We start from the raw sequence: 20,690 nt of genomic DNA, 5'->3' as shown, positions 1-20,690 counted from the left end.
AATGATTTTTTTTATATTTGTGCAACCCCAAACTCTGAAATTATAACTAATATGTGTCGGTATGTGTAGGAAATTTACAAATTTATTATTTCAGTATTATTTAGCTCATTCCTTGATTTTATGACCTGCACCTTTAACGTTGTGCTTCATTCTCACTGTCACAGCAGGCAGATGTTTTCAAGTGGAGACCGAAGCAGTGGTTAAAGTAAAGTGGTTATTGACGTTTCATTCATCAGCTGTCCGCAGACACAACTCCGCTTAAATGCCAGCATGGCTGGCTCCATATCTGCCGGACGTGCAGGCAGGCGTTTGCTTACAGCTTATCTTTATGCTGAAATAAAGTTTTCATAGTAGTGTTTACAGCTTGTTGTGCTGCCTCTAAACCCAAGAAAACAATCTGTGCGCGCTTACATTCGGAAAAAGCCAAACCTGACATCTTGAAACACGAGATGGGACATATTGCCTTTCTCAGTATTTAAGGTGACAAATCCTAATCTCTTATTAACTAAGTCCTGAGCCTTGCACTTGCACTTGTATATGCACTTAAGCCCACAACCATCATTCTGACTTCCTGGATTAATGGAAACGGGTATTACAGGTTCCAAATCTAACAGAAATATAGTAAAATAAAATAGGGGAATTTTGTGAGAGGCGTTTTTCATCCACAGTGTCCCTTCGATGAACAATGTCCCATTCATCTTTTGAAAATCTTTCCTCTTCTTTCTGCTAGTTGTCCTCTCTCTCTGTAGATAATCAGCAAGGTCTGCTTCCCTTATTACATGACACGCTGTGTGGACCCTCTGAGCTGTGTGTGTTTAATTTACTCGCTGCCAGGACAGTGTTACAGTTCATGCGCTGCGACTGTTAACACGTTAAACAGGCAACTTAATGCTGTGTTTTAAGCTGATAAGCTTAGATCTGTGCTCACCCTTGCTCCCTGTTCTCCCATAAGGCAACGCTGTGAATAGACACATGTGGACCCGCTACTTAGCCGGTACCCAGGGGAGATGGAGGGATCAAGAGACAGAGCGGTCAGAGATTTGAAAACAGCGGGGCACTGCAGTGGCTGGGACTTTGCCTGAGGAGCAGGTTGAGGTCAGCGGCTTGCTGAGCCTCCGCTGCACCCTGGAAGTTTGATGGATAGGAGCTTTGGGTAGGAAAACCTGCATCACAGTTTTAAATCTCACTGAAGCCCCCCATTAAATAACTTCTCCTCTCGCTCACCTGTCTCAGTGCTTTCCTCCTTTATCGCGTCTGTCTCCTCCAGTTTATCTCCACGAGTCCTCCCTATTGCAGCGAGTCTCGATTTTCTTTAAGCAAATGGCTGGACTGTTTCAGCACAGGGGAGTTTACTTCAGATGTGTACACTGAAGCATGAATAGGACTGCAGGCAATGTCAGCTATTGATTTTGCCATGATTCTGATTAGAAGGCTCCCCCGTTACAATCAATACCATACATCATTGAGCTGCAGAGTGAAACTCATGGCCGCAGATAGGATCCCGCATTTGGGTCCCAATTAATCACGCTGTTGCTTATTTTTAAGTTTAAAAGGCACCTGAATGAGCCCAAAATACTTTAGCATAAAGAGCAGTTCAGCAACAGAGAGTCTCGACTGTCCAAACACATCAGACACTGGATGTTACAACTACAGTCAACAGCGCCACTTGATCATCAGGATTACATTTTATGGGCTGCTAGACACCGTACAATACGAAAATAATGAAAAATATTCCCCTCATACTGCCTCACTTAGTAATTGTAATGATTATTGACGCTGCTGGTTTGACAGGTTGTGAGATTGAATGCCACAGTGCTGGAGGTGAGACTGGAGGGCCTTGATTTGCATTTTGGTAAGCACATAAATAAATAAACAAATAAATAAGTTTTTAACTGTAAAGTATTACAGCTAACTTGTATGTGGGCTTTACTTCAGGAAAATAAATAAGGAATAGGGTGTTGTGTGTTTTCCTCAACATCAAGGCCTTAGCTATCTGGGAGTTTGAGGGTTCTGCATAGTACATGTACTTTAGCTCTACCGAGCTCTGCGCACTTCTGAGAAGAGAGCTCTGATGTTCATGGGAACAACAGGAACTCCATCCTGTTGGAGCAACTCTTCCAGCTTAGAAGCTACAGCCTTGGGTGCTCCCACCACCGCTGGGACCGCCCTGGACTTCACTTTCCACACTCTCTCCAGTTGTTCTTTCAGTCCCTGGTATTTCTCAGGGGACTGAAAGAACAACTTATATTCATACTCTTGCTGTCTCTTATAACTGGTACTGAATGTGCATCACCGCTGCTGCCTTCTGCTCTTCGGGATGGTCCAGCCCAGGCTTCTGCTTCAGTGCTGTTGGTTAGTTCAGGCTCATTCGGCCTCTGGTAGGATTTCCCAGTGGTACCCAGTACATTCACCAGAGACACAACTACAAATATACTGTTTTGCTACAGACATTCGTGGTCCCTACAAGAAAATCTGTAATTAATTTGTTCATCCTGTCACTTTCCATCTGGTGCCACCATCTGGCCAAAATTGTAATTAGACCTAAACTGTGGTTTAAGACCAAATGAAAACCTAATGACAATCAGCTCAGCTGTACTTTAGATTTAGCAGCAACAGTGGAACGTCAACAACCTAAACTTAGATGGTGACATTATATTGCAAGCATGTTAGTATCCTGGTGCATAACATAATCACGTTTAATGCAATACACTGCTATGCCATAGAAAAGTTTCACATATCAAAAGTTATCAGATAATCATTTGTGTCCTTTTCTCTGCCATCTTAAATTATTTAATTTTATTTTGCCACCCAGTGTTTATAAATGCTGTTGTAAATGGCGCCCTGCGTTTGTGAATGTCCCCATCACACGTGTGCCAGCACAGAGCGTGGTGGGACAGCAGTGCTGGCTGCTGCTGATTTCTTTGTGTGTATAAGAATGCCGTCCTGTGTGGCCACCATGTGCCCGTGTGTGTATTGTTGATTTCACTGGCGGAAACCGGTGTCACACACTATGGTGGTCAAATCATTACCTACTGGCAGCAGTGAACCATGTCCCAGTCTGTTCTGTGGTGCTGTAACTCACCACACCATGCAGTGCAGGAAGCGAATGAGAAAGTTCAGGATTTTCTTCCACTGAAAAGTTTTTCTCCGTCAAAAATCTGATTGGTATGTTACAAGGGAAGAGCACAGTAATAGCATTGCTGTTAGCTGAAAATGAGGTTGTTTAGTTTTGTGTGCGGGTCTTCATTATTGTCAATTTATCCAACTTTTCTCTGATTACGCTGGAATTAGCACAGTAGAAATTTGCCCTGCAGTATTGATATGAGCCTTCGAGAAGGCCTCGATGCTATTTCACGGCGAATGCTTCCTTTAATGGAGGTTCTTGTGAATTACTTTAGCTAAATTTGAACAATTTGTACAAAAAAGAATGGAAAATAGAAGTGAAATATTTCTTAATCCACAAAAGTGTACACAAAATACCATCAGGCAGACACTGAAAGGCATTTATGTTTAATTCAGTAGGCTGCAGATAACATTATATACATATTATGTGTGATTTAGGAAGTAATTTCCTTTTAAATAGTCTGCATTACCATTTGTCTGCATAATCAACTTGCGGGTTGCGTGCACATACCCACTTCACCTTCCACAAAAAGACTCCACAACCTCGATCAGCTGACCTAAAAAACCTGGCAGATTTTCTTGATTGTCAGGTCAGGTGAGAGCGTTCAGCTCATACATGCTTTGTGTAATGTAGACCTCTTCAATCAACAGCCTGTGTGTGATTCGGTATTGACTGTTTGACACAGCAGAGTGGCAGACGAGAACTGTCGAGTGGTGGGGGGGCTGTCTGTGTAATCTCTGCCAAATGGTGGCGAAGTGATTTGGCTGTTGACTCGTTGTTGCCACTCCGAGATGCTGACACAATCAAAGTGCTCACTGTGAACTCCCACCTTGATTAGCATGCGTAATTATGAATATGCTGCAGTAAGCGTGAAATCCGAGCGAAAGGAGGCGTTCTGGATAGTGGCTGTGTCTCTTTGACACTGAGCCTGTAATTGCCTCAACCACATGATCAATAACTGCTCAGCATTTGGCATCTGAATGAATCAGCACATGTGGGGAAATGTAAGCAAACCTTAGACAGTAATGCTCTCTCATCCTGACTATAGTCTTTTTAAAGCAAAAGACATGACATTTCTTGACAATGGAACATCAACAAATAAAATAAAATAAAATACATTGAATTACTGTATCTTACAGTAATTAATTCTGTACATCACCCTTCGTCTTTGTATGCTGCTTAATAGTTTAATAGTGTATTTAGGCTGTGGATGTCGAGCCCTGTGGTGGCCTGAACTGACAGATGAGGCAGTGTGAGTACACGGTGACATGTTGAGAATAAAAATTAGCCTGTGATATTCCATTAAGTGTGATCATGGTGGATGACAGCCAGTGCTGAGTGAACGACGCCCCATGATACTCCAACACGCAGACCAGCATGTCAGAGTTAGCTCAGAATGACACTTCTCCCTCCTCCCCGACACTATTAATTCTTCCCAATTCCTCCCTGCTGTCAGTGTCTCTTGTCCACATCCACGGTTGTGGGTGTTGTACACGTGGTGTAGCTACCTGTAGACCAAAACATGTCAAGGGTTGATTGCCTCGTCTGGCTCATGACAAATTTAAATGGCTAAAATTACAATATTTTCCAGAAGGTTCCTGCATAGCGTGCATGCCAGAAATGGCTCGGTTGCTCAGTTTGTGCTGTGGATATTTGTGGATGTGCTGAGCACTGAGCTAAAGTTATTATGTGCGGATCAAACACAAAAATAGTGGAAAATGTGAGATATAAAGAACAACAGAACTATAAAGCATATACTAAACAAACATCAGCTCATTGTGTGTTCGGGTTTGTCTCTGTTGTTATCTGTGGCGGCTCTGAGGAGGCTGCAGTCCAGAAACCATATTTCAAGAAGACAACTCATCAGAAGAGGTGTCAAGGGAGACTAACAACAGACTTCAAGGTGAAAAGCTGCATATACTCCGAACTAATCATGACACAATCCACCCAGACACCCAACCATCAGGCTCCAGTGCTTTCTGGGAGATGTCCAGGTGTTCCAAGCTGGAAAAAGGTTTCCTGTGTAAGCGCTCAGTAAGCACTTCCTGGTCTACATCTTTAGAGAACTCCTCAGCCCGTCACGACGGGCTGAGTCAGGCCACTCTGCGAAGAAACCATATTTCAGCTTCTCGTATCTGCAGTCTCATTCACGGATGAGCAGTGCTGATAGAGAACTGCGCTTTGTGGTTCAGCTCTCATTCTCAGGACTTCTGTGTTGCATTACTGCAGCTGCAAAACCCAACCATCTATTGATCTCTTTTAACTTGCCAGTCTTGCTGTCTATGTGTGGAAAATGCCCACAGACTGTTGCAGTTACTACCCATTTACAGGACTGCACACTCGTCTCATTTACTGTTGTCTGTGCTGTGTTTTCCGCAGTGCACTTACTAATTAGCTCATTTAATACTTTGTTAGTTTGGCTAATGATTTTTAATATGTTGTGGTGATTGTGCCGAGATGCTATGCAGCTCAAGCGCCTCTTGAAATGAGGACCACCAACCGTGTGACTTCTACTACATGCTACGTGAGATATAGCTTTAGCCTGTGAGACACTGGCGATGTCCTCCACATAGGACAACATTTAACTTGCAAAGAAGGAAGTGAGAGCAGTCTAATTAATGGCACAAATGAGTTGAAAAAAAAAAAAAAAAAAGAGGAGGTGGCTGTTTAATTATGATCAACATCATCTCTGTGATTGCCAAACCATGAGGGAGGATAGGATAGCAGGCAAGCGAAAGGAGGAGAGTGTCAATATTTAATAGTGTTGGCTCCTTCAAATTGATTGAAATTCCCTTTTATGAACACAGGGGAGTACATAATCATATACCATAGCCTGTTTTTGACAGTTGCCTTGTGCTCTCCTCTCAGCCTGCACTGTCTGGGCCTTCACAACCACTCTGATGTTTTTGTCTGTCTGCTATTATCAGGATATTTTTTTTTTTTTTTTGTCTCTTTTGTACTTTTGTGTGTGTGTGTGTGTGTGTGTGTGTGTGTTGTGCTGTTTTTGACCCTTCTTGCTCTCTCGTGTCTGTTATCTGCCTTTGGATTCCATTAGCACAGTGACAGAGATGTGATTACACCCGGCCCAGGTCTTTTTAATACAGATTAGAAGTCATCTGCGATGCCTTTCATGTGCCTGCCGTCACATCCCTCAAGTTATCGTCTGGGGGCCCTTTTCCTTCAGCTGTTATGGTGTGTTGTCTGCTCCTGTAATGCAATCTGTATTCTGTGCACTTCGCCACAGTGAATATCAGTATTTGACACGACTAATAAGGCTTTTCATTTTGATGGAATTCTCTTTTAGTGCAGCCACGCCGGCTGGAGCCTGTGTTTTCTCTCTTTCTCTGTTTGTTAGGCTCTGGGTGGAGCTGAGAGACAGACCGCATGTTGTGTTTGGCAGGCCTTGCAAGCACTCACTGCCACTTCCCATTTCTAAAGGTTACAAAATGTACCCGTTGCAATGTCCATTGGGTTGAGAATGTGAAAAGGTAAAACAATTAGTTTGCAAAATCGTCATTTCCATGGATGATTTCCTGGTGATGAAATTCAATTACATTGACAAGCAAACCTTTCAGAAACAACTGGAGTCTGATTTTAATTGAACAGTGAGTCGGTTCTCATTTCCACTAATTTGATTGTCACACTCCTGAATTGCGTTTGATGATCACACAAAACTAAGCCAATGAGATAATCATTTGTGGTATGATGCTGTGCTTATTTTAATCATAAGGAGCGCATCAGATTTTATACATGCAGGTGAGAGAAGCTGTCCAAGTAGAGCAGAATCAGTGGTGCGGCCAGTACGTACATGGGAAAGGTTGGAAAAGAGCTCAGTGGTTTTGTCTTTCCACATCTTATGTGCCTATCCAGATGCGATTTCATCCCGCTTTAAAGCGTCCCTGTCAAGGAAGAGTTAAAAGAAGAAAACCCAGTGGTTTGTCCTTTGCTTGTCATTCGATTATGTTGTCGTCTGGTGGCGTCCTATCAGACAGGTGAGGTGACGATGCCCCGACTCATCTGTTTCTGCCATCTGACACAGCTGTAACTGACCCACGCTGCCGGAGGCCGGAGAACAGAGACAAAATGTCACAGCACGACTGATAGAAATAATGACACCTGGAAACCACAAAGGTTTGAGATGATAAGGTAGCTGCAAGAACCAACATTTGTCAGCTTGGGCAAAGACAAACATGGACACTTTCTGAATGACAAGCAAACAACTGTTTTTATCAGATTCCACATTTTTTTATTATAGTGTAATTCTAGCTTTGATTGTTCAACTAATTTCAAGCCGCGGCATGTGCTCTAGAAAACGGAGTAAAATAGAGGCACAAGGGAGCATGTGTGTGTTCGTTGTGTGTGTACTTGGTGTTAGCCGAGTACAATTGTCAGCTTTTCCGTGTTTGTAACCCACTGGGTGAACATGCAGCTCTATAATTAATTTCATGTCGCTATGTCTGTGTCTGTGTGGCTTTTCCGTGGAAACAAATGGCTTACAAAGGCTGGGAACCTGGGAGGTGACGGCAAATACTACGTGTGAGCTAATTTCATGTTAGATTTATGTGTTAGGGGGCTGCTTAATTATGTGACTCTGCTGCTTCAGCTTTGCGCCTTTAGCTTCGCCTCTTTCTTCAGTGTCAAGAGTTTTATGTGTCACTCTCCGATGTTGTCCTCTTATTTATGCTGCCTGAAAGTGTGTTTACAAGAACGGGAAATGGAAATGAAAAAAAAAGGAAAGCAAACATGTTTGCAATGAAGAAAAACTACACATGCATGACAGGATTTTGCCAAAAGCTGATACTGCTGAAAATTGGAATGCATGCATGTTGGTTTGCTTTACTTTAAAACCGCAGGAAGAATATGTTCGCATTTGTGAACTCACGATGCGTGATGCATATTTAATATGTGTGCTCCTGTCGCCTCACGTCCAATTGGAGGGTGGCAGGATTGCAGGTGGAGCAAGAAGAAAAGAACAAGACCTTTTCAGGCTTATGTTATATTTTGAGAGCAGCAGACAAAAGTGGTGGTAATTGTGCTGCTGCCAGGCGTAGAAAGCAGCTCCGAGCAGCTGTGACCAGTTGCTGATGTTATTTGGACGTTTAAGGACAAAGAGCAAATTGCCACAGTGTCCTTAGGTGCCATGTGTTGCTTTCTGAAGTAAAGTGGCCTCCGTGGAAGACGACCCAGGAAGAGCTGATTTTTAAATGAATATGTCCATACATCAGCCGGTCCCGTCAACTTTTTGTTCATGGATTTAAAAAAAAAGAAAAAGAAGCTGAAACCTCCATCCTCACTGTAAAACACGGAAGAGGATCACTTATGTTATGAGGTTGCAGAGGGTCTTGAATTTGTACAGGGCAGAATTAAATCGGAAGATTATCAAGGGATTCTGCTGGAGAACACGCTGCTCAGTCCAGAGCCTCGTCTCAAGTGCAGGTCATGTCTCCTCCGGCAGGGTAATAACTCAAAACATACATCTAAAAGCACTGAAAAATGAATGAAAGATGAAATTGGGGGGATTGTTCTGAAGTGGCCTGCCACTGGTCCTGATCTTAATCCAATTCATCTATCCAATTTCACAGGCACCCATCAAACCTAGAGAGGACTGGAGCAGTTTGGTCAAGAGGAGCCGGCCACACCAGTTCAGATGCATCATGTTAAGTGCCTCAAAAAAGCATTTAATCGGAGCGATTGACTCAAAACTATGAGGATAAGGATTTCAGGAGTTTTCTATTATAGAAAACAATTTGTTAACAATGCATTAAACCAGTGATTCAGCATATTGGATGTTTAACGCAAATCTCCACTGGACAAAGACACCTGTTGAAGATTGGCCACATACAACATACTGTTTGACATATTTGACATTGTAATTTGATTAAGCCCTGTCAGCTCCTGTCTTTGTTCGTGTCTCTGTGAAAAAGTGATTCTACTGTACAAACTTTTTTTTTTTCTTCTGCAGGACCCCTGTGGCACAAAAGCACAGGCTCATTCTCCTCCACAGGTGCTGCCGCTGCCTGTGGTGACAGAGAAGTGAAGGGCCACGACCACAGCCTTTCAGTTGGTGCTACCCCCAACAGGAGAGATGAGGATTGAGATAAAGGGGGCACCCCTAGCCTGCCCCCGTTGCTGTTTGCAGGTGCAGGTTACAGGGGCACCAACAGAAACACCCAGGTGATAGGCTGGGAGAAAGCAAATCAAACAGAAAGGAGACATAGGGCCTCCATCTGGCACAGCTGCTCAGAGTTTAGCACTTCTTGTTCAGTTACAGCCGGCTTCCATCAGCATTTTAATAATGTGTGTTTGTCCTTGTGGGTCATGGTCAGGTAAAACTAACCCATACTAAAACAGCTAAAGAAACAAACATGATATATTTAGAAACTGTAAATGATAAGCTAAAGTGACACTACGTGGAGGAAAATAACAACACAGATGCACAATACACATGAAAAAGAATCCAGCTTCGTTTACGGTGTTCAATTTTCTGGTAATATAGGCGAGCTGTGGCGTAATTAGCATCATTTATATGATCTGCTGGAACTGCTGGAATGTTTTTCCAAAACGCACAGCAGCTAAATTTCCCACCAATGAGACACACTGGGCCTTGGCTTGTCGCAGTACTATATTTACCACCCTGATTCAACAAGCAACACGGCCATTTAGCCAGTTAAGCTCGATGTACTGCCAAGCAAACAGCAGCTGGAGAACCCACAGCTGAAAGTGTACAGACAGCATTTGGCATTCGCAGGGCATTCACAACAAATGAAGTTTTCGCTTTGCCAGATGGGTAATTGATAAGGATCATGGTAATAGGTAAGAAAGTGATGTTTTGTAATGACCTACAGAACATAAATGTGCACACTGAGGACACAAGAGGCAACTGTTACCTGGCTAGTGTTATTTCAGGCCTGGATGGAGAGCGGAGTAATTTATCCATTTCATGGGCAGATGGAAACCAGAGTGACAGATGATTCACTTTACTTCATCTTCTCTTTGCTGCTATGTGCATAGGCCTGCCCCAGTTGATGTCTGTAATGACAAACAAACAAGTACAAATGTTGTACAGCGTACCGTGGTGCACTTACAGTGTTGACAGAGAGCATTCGCCGTATTTACTTAAGCAGAAATAGCACCATCACAATGAAAAATACTCCATTACTAATAAAAGTAGTGCACTCCAAACTGTACTTGCCAAAGTGCAAGTCATGGTTAAAAGTACTCATGCAGCAGAATGACCTCAGGTACTGTTGTACTATATGTTAACACACTATTCATTGTTCATACTACTAAGTAAATATGCTGAGTTACTTTCTAGCATTGCAGCTGAATGTCATTAATTAGCGTGTGTGGATATAAGCGCAGATTTGTGGATCACATCAGTGCATAAAAGCATCATTAACATCTTAATAGAAGACTTTATATTATACGTGCTTTGATGCACAGTAAATTGGCTCTGATGTGTACACTGAAATAATCAAAAGGATAATATGAGTGTAGCACACACAAAAAAGATATTTTAAGAGGAACAGTTTTTTTTTTTTTCACAGAGCTTCCTGCTTTTCAGGATCTCTCTTGCCATGTTTACAGCCTTGAGCTGCAGCTTACATTTGTAAACACACTTCTCATGTAATGCAGTCCCACTTGTCCGCCGTAAGCTAAAAATGTTTTATAGCGGTTTTTAATATTTCCCAAGATTATGTGTCAGAAGTGAAACAATGACAACAATCAGAGGAATCATCCTTTTTGGGGAGTTTTATTTTTTTTTCCTGATCCCAATCCAGTTGTCTGATGGCAGAGGGTTTTGTTGTTGTACAGTTGTAAAAATCCCTCGAGGAAAATTTGCTATTTATGATTTTGGGGAATATAAATAAAAGCTGATTTGGTTTGATTTGAGCTGGTGGGATCTCCTCCTTCTAGAATAACCCTAATGCCAAATGAAAGAACTGATTTGCCTTGCACCAAGAAAGACAGACTACTGCAAGGTGCTGTGGAATTACTCAGCCACCGGTCAAAGCATGCAGTATCACGTCGTTTGTAATTCACTTGCTGAGAAACTTTTCTCTTGGCCTATTTAAGATAGGGAGACAAAAATTGGTGCCATTAATATTTTATTATTTTGTCCTTGCCCAGTGTGTCTCCACAAACTGCTTGCACCAACTGTATAATCAGTGAAGGTAGTGGGAATTTGTTTTTCCTCCGGCAGGAAGGCGAGTATATTTCTCTCCCTGTGGGTGTCACTGTTACCACATCTGAGGCACTGAGCCTCATCAAATGGTCCCACTGCACTAATGAGTTATGGTGGCGGCTGCACACAGACCACCAAAATTTCTGCAACACCGAGCACACATTCAGACACATGGCCCGGACACACACATCGTGGTGCACACTCCCTATACATGTGTGAGTGTACACACCGGCACACCAGCACTAAGCACTGGGGCAGTGAACAGGCAGCTCTGCATTAGATGCAGGAGGCTCTGTTGAGGTGGTATTGTGCTTTCACTTATTAGACAAACACAGGAAGACAACCACACAATTGGGTTAAAATAGCTGCAATAGTGAGTACATTTAATAGCTTTGAAAACGGAGGAGAATCCCTGCGGGTGTAAGTGAGCTTTGCATTTCTGTCATAATGGATGTTTGTGGCCTGTCACGTTACTCACATCTTCATATAAAGGGGATGTGGTGGCGATGATTCACAGGCATGTCCTTTTGCACTCGTTGATATGTTCATGAACATGCGTCATTTGATTTCCTTTGCACTAGCTCTCCTTCAAAACACACACACACACACATATATATATACTTCTTTGGAGCAGGCAGCTCTTATTTATGTTGGAATATAATGATGCGATTATAAAAATGCATGACTGAATGGCTGAATACAGAGAGAAAGAGATAAATGCAAAGAGAGAAACGAGGTTCAGTACGTGGACTGTGGTCCTTTGCAACATTTTAGGAGTTAACCTCGCTGTCTCTTTGTAGCAGACAGTCACCTTGCCAATGCTCGGGACAGCGCCACCCTTCAGGCTTGCTTTGGGCTCCAGACAGAGTCCTCTGTGGTTGAGACTGGATTTTGTGGCGGATCAGTGGGATTTATGGGGACAAACAGACTGCCGCTGTATACTTCCATGAATGCTGCCAAAAACTCAATTTGGTTGCACTGCTTCTCATCTCTATTTTACCTGCTTGAATCCTGACGGGGACAGGGAGAGTAGAAAGCAACAGAAGGGGGATACTGTATTTCAAGTTCAAGTCAGTGTCTGGAGTGATTTTTTTGCAGCACGTTCTACTTGCTAAAACAACAATTTCTTGCTTTCCCCAGATCGTGTAGGGTTGGATTGTAATGAGACATGAACTTTAATGAACTTTAGGCTATAGGCAACAGGATTGTCTGCAGCCTGCCAAATTATACTGCAATGAATTCTACTGCCAGCAAGTCACAGATCACAAATATCAGTCTGGTAGTGCTGCTGCAGGAAGAGTAAAAGAATCACTGATTCATTAGGATTAATTGTGTGGAAGCTATAAACATCTGTGCCAATGTTTGTGCCAATCCATCCAGTACATGTTAAGACATCTCAGTGGTGATTCTGACTGTGTTGCAGACCAGCGCTGCCACCGCAAGAGCCAGGTCACCAGCATGGTTAACAAGTACACAAATAACCGTACTACACAGAGAGTGCTTTTTAGGTTTACTAAAAGCAGATGGAATAAAATGTCAGTGAATGGAATATAAATGCAAGCGATGACTCACTGCAAAGCAGCACCGCAGAAGAGGATTCAAGAAAGTCCCGACATGGAGCTAGAGGTTTTATGTAACACACGTAATAACAGTTTTGTTACAGTAATTACAACAACCACAAGCATTGATTAGTTGATGTTGTCTTTATGCTTGACATCGATTTCCATTTAGGAAAGCTTAATGACATAAGGCAAAACAATGACACCAGAACTCTTGTAATCCAGATCTGACCAAAGACTCACTCACAACCTGCTCAGTGTTACGATAGCAGAGCCACTGTGGGGAGGTAATGAGATAGAAAAGGCTGCATTGGAACTGGAACTGAAGTTTTTTTCTGCTCGCAATCACCTAAAAACACTGTGACAGGTCCACACAGCGAAGCAAACAAACAATTTTTGTTTAATTTTGGTGCCATTGGTATCTATTTAGAGAACATAATCTATTCATATTGTAACATCCCCATGGCATCCAGTGACTACCCTCTGTGCTATTGTGCCACTGTGAGATAACACCTATACAGAAAGCTAGATTGAATGTTAGAGCAAAGGGGTTGAGAGCAGGTAATTCACTGAGGTAATAAAGTAGACAGCTCCCATCACAAAATTGATTCAGACTCAAAACACACTTCTGGTTTGCTGTAACCACCTCCCTCACACCCACTTGGAGCTGTAAACAGAACCGCACTCTCCTTCCGACAGACCTTGAGCTAATTCACATTAACCAGAAATCTCATTTTAATGCAAACAACAACAACAACAACAACAACAACAACAACAACAACAACAACAACAACAGGGTAACGACATGGGAGCTTCTGCTGGTGTTTGTTGGGTGTCTTTATGTGGATTGGAACATTTTAGATTTGCACTCTTCTATGGAGTCTCTTGAACATTGGTTTATTTGCATTTATCCTGTTGATTTTCGAGTTCGACTTGACATGCTGCCGTTGATATTCAATTAAATTAAATTCAATTCAATTTTTTTTAGAGTGCTTTTTACAATTGACATTGTCACAAAGCAGCTTTACACAACCAAAGAACAGTACACGAACAGTGTATGTGTATGAATCATGAAATTGAGATTGTCCCTGATGAGCAAGCCGAGGGCGACGGTGGCAAGAAAAAACTCCCTGAGAAGGCAACAGGAAGAAACCTTGAGAGGAACCAGACTCAACAGGGAACCCATCCTCATATGGGTGATTACATGCTGTGTAGGCAGCAGTCCAGTATAACAGTTAATGTCTTTAAGTTAATGTGGAGTCCAGTTAGTTAATTGCAGGCAGACTTGTTCCATTCCTGGACTATCGAGCGTTGAGTCGAGACCTCCAAGAAACAGCTGCCAACGTCCGCCGAGGCCAAGACCGACTTCATAGTGGTGTGTGACCAACTCCAGTCTCCAAACGCATCCCATAGGGCGAACGGTGGATCCAGGCGACGAGATCTCCAGCCAGAAGTTGGGCATCAGGATGAGTCAGACAGGTCCAAAGGGCAGAGGGTGGAATGACGTGTAGCTCGACAGAGAGACAGGAAGAGGGAAATAGAGAGGTAGAGAAAGAGAGAGATGGCAGTTAGTTGTATTCACATTCAGATAAAGTGTGAGGTGAATGTATATTTAGAATAGTGCAGCAGGGACTCCGGCAGGACTAATTATGACAGCCTAACTAAAAGGGAATGAAATGACTGCAAGTTTGAAACGATTGTGCACAAACATATAAAGTCAGCATATCACCAGTGTCTTCTTCCACAACTGGAGAGTTGGCCTAATGTGACACTGCTGTATGTTTGCAACCATGTTTTGTCTCACAGGAAGGGGTGACTTGTCAGCCCTAATCTCTGGCCTTTCTCCCTGGTGGCCATCTGCAGACTCAGGACAATCTACACTTGTTTCTGTCAGAGCGAAATCACAAATATCTGACATGATGCTGAGGCTCCCCTAAGTTCACTTATCCTCCTCTTCCCTGGGAGTGAACTCCATGTGAGTGCAGTGTACGTTACAGCAGGAGGAAATGTGTGGTGTGTTTGGAGGTCAACCATTGCTTTCATTTTTAATCACCGTCTGGAGTCTGTGTATCTCAAACTTACAATATTTATGAAGCTTGTATCTGTTGCAGACAGGATATAAAATGCAATAAATGCTACTATATTTCCTCTGGACTAATTAGACCTGGAGTCATGGCTATCAGCGTGACCCTGGTGAACAAGACTTCCACGCCTGGCCAGTGTGCTGAGGACAAAAGGAAATTGGGAAATGCATGGCTCCTTGCATAATGGCCCCCCCCCCCACACACACAAGCCAACCTCAGCAGAAGCCTTCGTGTTAGCCTACAGAGAAAGTGAAAAAAAGCAATTTTGTATTATGTGTTATGGTTGGAGTCTAAAGGCTGAGTGATATGTATCACCAGAGGAACATTTTGTGCTTTGAAACCTCATAGCGGCTGTAGCAGACAGGAAATGAGACAGGGTTTTTCATTTCCCTGTTGCTATCTTCGCTCACAAACTAAATAAGGACCCTTTTGCCACAGGCCCCCCCCCCGATTACATCTACCTGCTATTCACACTGCAAAAGGAAGACGGCAGTTCTCTAATCAGGAATGTAATCTACATCATGGAATTCATATTCATGGTAAATGCTAAAAAGCAACAAGGTCAAGAGCTCGGGGAGGAAAAAAAAAAGGCCCCGGTAATATAATTGATTTCACTTTCTGGACCGTCGTGGTTCCTGGTAGGATGCGAGAAGGATTGAGTGACTGACATGTTGGCAAGCTGTGAAGATGCCGGCAGTGTGATGGATAGATGTCATTGCTACAGTAGCAAGTAAAGCTGTCTGATATTATCACCTTATTACGTCGTTGCAGCTTGGAGAGAGGCAAATTGCTCCTCTCTCATCCTCAAGTCATTTCCCAGCATTCTCGGCTTTCTATTTTTTCATCAGTGCATGCATGTCATTTCTCAGTTTTCTCTATCCACCATTCTTGATATTTTCGTAATGTATAAACAGCTCTAGCAGCTTTTATGTGGGGGTTTTGTCCTTTACAGTAAAACCTGCGCCTGTCAAGTGCTGTGCAGTTATTTAATATTTACTGTTCCTCTTTCGTCTTTGTTTCTTTTTTTCTTTTTTGCCTGGCTTTCTTTTCCAATTGCTCTTTAAAACTATCACATTTCTCTCGCAAGAGTTCCCTTCTAAGCCCTCTCCCATTTGTCTCGCTGATTAATATTAAACCTGCTCCCACTTGGCCCACTATTTCACTGGAAAACCAAAACAATTGGTAGCTATTTGATTGGCCTTGGCCTTCACGGATACCGGGGGAATTGAGGAGAAAAAGCAAAAATGCATTTGATCTATTCATCCATCCGCATGGAAATCAATGGGCTCTGTCTCTCAGGCACACCCCCACTGTCCACGCTCACATATTTTTTTTATTTATTTTTTTACCACAGGAACGCTGCCCACCATCTGAGTCAGCTGCAGAAGTGTTAAAGCAGAGACCGGCAGGGGTGTAGAGTCCCACTGATGCAGTAAACACTGTCATCTGCATAAATTCAAATGATATGATGAGAAGGATTAAAGACTGTTATTTCTTAGAAAATCTCCAGCCTCACAAATACCATTGTAAAACATGAGGAGAGCATTTTGTGTCACTCGAGTGACTGAGAGGCAGATCGGCAGCTGTGAAATTATACAGAGCTTATTTAGGTGTACAGTAGAGAGCGTAGGCTTTCAGTCCCTCGCTAAATGAGGCTAGCGGCTTTGCCCCACACTTTATTGGCTGCTTGTTAACCTTTTAGATTGGAAGGAAAAGGTTACTTAGCGCATTGTTTTTCATCCCCTGTGATTTATAACTTTACTTCCTGTGTGTCTATTTGTGCTGATGAAGCAGATGCACATTATTATTACATGATATACATTATATATGAATATTACATGAACATATACATGAAATCTGCTTGTGCTATATAAGTTATCAAAAGGGGGTGAATGCCATTTATCTTAACATGGCAAATCATGCTGTGCTATTGTTCTGCAGTATGTTTTGGGGATGAGGTGATCATAGCTGCAGGAGTAACTATGACAAACAACACCCTCATTATATAGCAGTATTATAATTATATTGATATGAGTATTTGTGAAAAATCAGAATCTCTTTGGTAATAAATGGACAGCTTATGTGGAGTTCTAACAACGCTTAGTTTATTACAGTATTTCCCAGATGTGCATGTTAAAAAGACAATTTAAATTCGCACAGATTAGTTATGAAGATGTGATATCTCACTTAATTTCGGTTGGTGCTTCAGAATTACTAATGTGACAGTCACTGTTGGTCCCTGTATGAAGCACTAAGGACGCATAAAAAAAAAAAAAAAAACTCATCCTCAGCCATCAGGGCACATTCTGAAGGAAGAGAGGGACGCAAAGTGAAATGCTGATTGAAAAGAGGAGAAAATCAATCAAGCGAGGCTGTCTGATTGACAGCTTGCCAAGGTGTTTTCTGTGGAGGTGTCAAGAACAGTACAATTGCTCTCCCCCGTCCTTCGTCTCTCTTTCTGTTTCTCTCTCTCTCCCGGTCTCATCCATCACTTGCCTCTTCACCCATCATCACACTGTTGGTCTCCTCGTAAATGTCTCACCAAACTCCCCCAGTATCTCTCTCACTTTTCACTCCATTGTTCCTCCTCTTCCACTATCCCTCGCACACACCCTCTCATTTTCTTTTCTGGTCGCTCCCTCATTTTCTTAGCAGAGATGCATTCATTGCCAGCCATTTAAGGCTGCTGTCTGACACTCCTTTAATCTTATGTTCTGTAACCTTCAGAGGGAAAGAAAGAGCTGCTCCACTTGTGTTACCTTTATACTACTACACCAATACATTCTTTCTATCTGTGCTTTCTCATTATTCAACTCCAGGGAAATGGCAGATTTGTGTTATTTGTTTTTATTATTATGCTCTCACATACAGAACAGTGGCAGGGTGGACAAAAAGGAGTCATGGGAAAAGGCGATGGACTACCATGACAGTTACATGTGGCCTCTAAAGGTCATAAAACGCATGGCGGATGGTTGAAATATGCAGGGAATGGCTACCTTAATGGCAACATGTCTGAAAATAATTCTGTCAGTAATGGTAGCCTTGAAAAAAGTGTGAACTGCTTTTTCTCATATGATTTATGCTCATTCTTCTTCTAAAGGGCAAAGTGCTCAGTTTCAATCACTTCTAACTTTTTGAGTGATTATCGGAGCCCTTTATCTTTGTAAAGGTGGCAGCCAAGCAGGGCTCGGGCATTATACTCGAATTTCACATCACCACCAGGGAGCCGTATTTTTCTTTTTAATAATAACTTAAAACTTCACTACTGTAACATCACAGACAAACATATTGATACTAAGATCTATCTATCTATCTATCTATCTATCTATCTATCTATCTATCTATCTATCTATCTATCTATCTATCTATCTATCTATCTATCTATCTATCTATCTATCCTCATTCTGTATTAGACCAGGTGACTGACAATGCTTTGCTAAGTGCAATAAGTATTAACAAGGTGAAATCCTCGGCTTTATAAATAATTAAAGAAAAGTTTTTTAAACCACATCTATTACTGTATTTATGTTTAACTTTTTTTTTGGGATGTTTCTGTGAAAACCAAAAATATCTCAATGTGGAAGGTGAAGTGAAGGTGAGCTAGGCACAAACTACTGCCTCTAAAGTGTTTTGCAGAGCCAACCAGTTCTGTTGGACGTACAGCAGCATTGCATTGCTAAAACTCACAGACACAAGCAGTATCATTTAGATTCAAATGCTATTGCACTAATTTAGGGAAACAAACGCGAACGCACAGGATCAGTTTTGCCATTTGTCAAGCATCTGTTGAAGATTTGTTGATGCTACAGTGTTTTAGATGCGTTCAATAGAAAAACGAATCATTTTCCACTCGTCAGGGCTCCAAACTGTAATATTTTTTCATGGACTGAAGAATTTGTTCAATTGTCATCCATAATATTCCACAATCCATAATCTATGTAAAGCTATAACGAACCATCTGCAAACACTGTAAAACTGAGTGTAATATTCCCGGAGCAGACTACAGTGACTGAAGAAGGTGCATGTTTTCCCTTCAAACTGGGAATTTTTTTTTCTCAGTCCTCGAAAAATGCCTTTTGAAGAGAAGTTGAAGAAGCTGCCTTATGTCAGTTACTTCCAGAAGAGACAGCACCGTAAGAAGGGATAGGAAACTGGGGATCGAGCCCTGTTGAAATGACTTGTCAGTCAGTCTGCACTTCTGTATTAAAAGTGCAGAGAAGACATATTGACTCAACCATCCCTGAGTGCCCTTGCTGGCTGGCTCCTAGACAGAGGGAGCCTTGATGCTAATTATAATGGGAAGACAAAGTCTCCCCAGCGGGCAAGTAAAGAGAAATATAGTAGGATCACCAAAATGATGAATCATGTCTTTTAGTTCCGCAGCTATAAGGAGTTCATTATTTTATCACTCACTGCTCTCAGCATGCAGTCATTTGGTACGAAAATGATAAATTGTGTTTGTTTAACAATACTATCTCGAGAAAACTTTTCTTTTTGTCTGCTGATGATACTGGACCTCGAAGCCAATAGTTGGGCACCTTTTAATGCAAACACATGTGCCCAGCATGTCAAGACTTTGAATTAGTTTTGAGTCATCTTGTTATGTTTATAGAAACCTTTAGTGTATGGAATGAAATTTAAATATGTTGAATAAAACCTGAGATTATTGAATTCATTCTGACACCATCCAAGCGCAGGCACCATCTTTCATTTTGTCACTTGCAGCTACGTTCACTGGAATATTTTCTTTTGTCTTTCTTATTATGGGAAACAAATGCTGACTTAGTCTTTGTGACATTACCTGTAGCTAAATGATGTTACACGACAAAAACACAGAACGATGCCTGAGCCTCGATGATGTCCGATTTAATTCCATATTATAATAAAAGTATTAAATCGTTGTAAAATCTTGCCATTGCTTGGAATTGCTCCATCTATCACTTTATCTCTCTTTTCTCACCACCACTATGTCCAGTGGGTCCTTAGCTTGCTCATTCTCAGCCACATTTGCAGTTATATCCCATTTTGACCTTGGAACTTCCAGCCTATACTCGGCACAGATGTTCCTGGACACTTGGTTATGCTGTCCCATGTACGCTCTGCCTGCTAGCATCTTGCACCCTAGCGTTATGTGGTGGTTTGTCTCAAGGGCATCTTTGCACAGCCTGCACATGGAGTCCCACTTGGTGTGATAGACCCCCACCTCCATTGTTCTTATGTTTAGAATTGTGCTTTCGTTTAGTCCAGCTATATCTATCTATCTATCTATCTATATAAATATGGATAAATATATACTTTTTGATGTTCACAGAGTAAACATGAACATGACACCGTGAACACATGACTATGATTATAATAATAACATAGGTTTTATATATAGTTGTACATATACTATGAATATTTTATATATATATATATACACCAGTTGTCTCATGTGTATACATAATATATTCTATATAATATCAGTATATTTGATTTGAGACTTGATAACACTCTCACATTGATGTGCTAAATATGGAGATGGAGCCAAGAGGCAGTTTACAAGAAGTGCTGTGCTTATCATTTTTACATTTCTGTTCCTGCAAGGATTAAACCAACCAAATACAGCGTGTTAATTAATGAGCTTTAGAGGTGCTGGTTGGCACATTTTTGAATTTTTGGCTGAGCCAGGCTAGCAGTTTCCCTCTGCCTCTGGTCTTTATACTAAGCTAAGGTAACTGCCTCCTGGCTCCCACGTA

This window comes from Anabas testudineus, chromosome 6 (genome assembly GCF_900324465.2).
Source record: "Anabas testudineus chromosome 6, fAnaTes1.2, whole genome shotgun sequence".
NCBI lineage: Eukaryota > Metazoa > Chordata > Actinopteri > Anabantiformes > Anabantidae > Anabas > Anabas testudineus.
Note: the sequence above shows the minus strand (reverse complement) of the source record.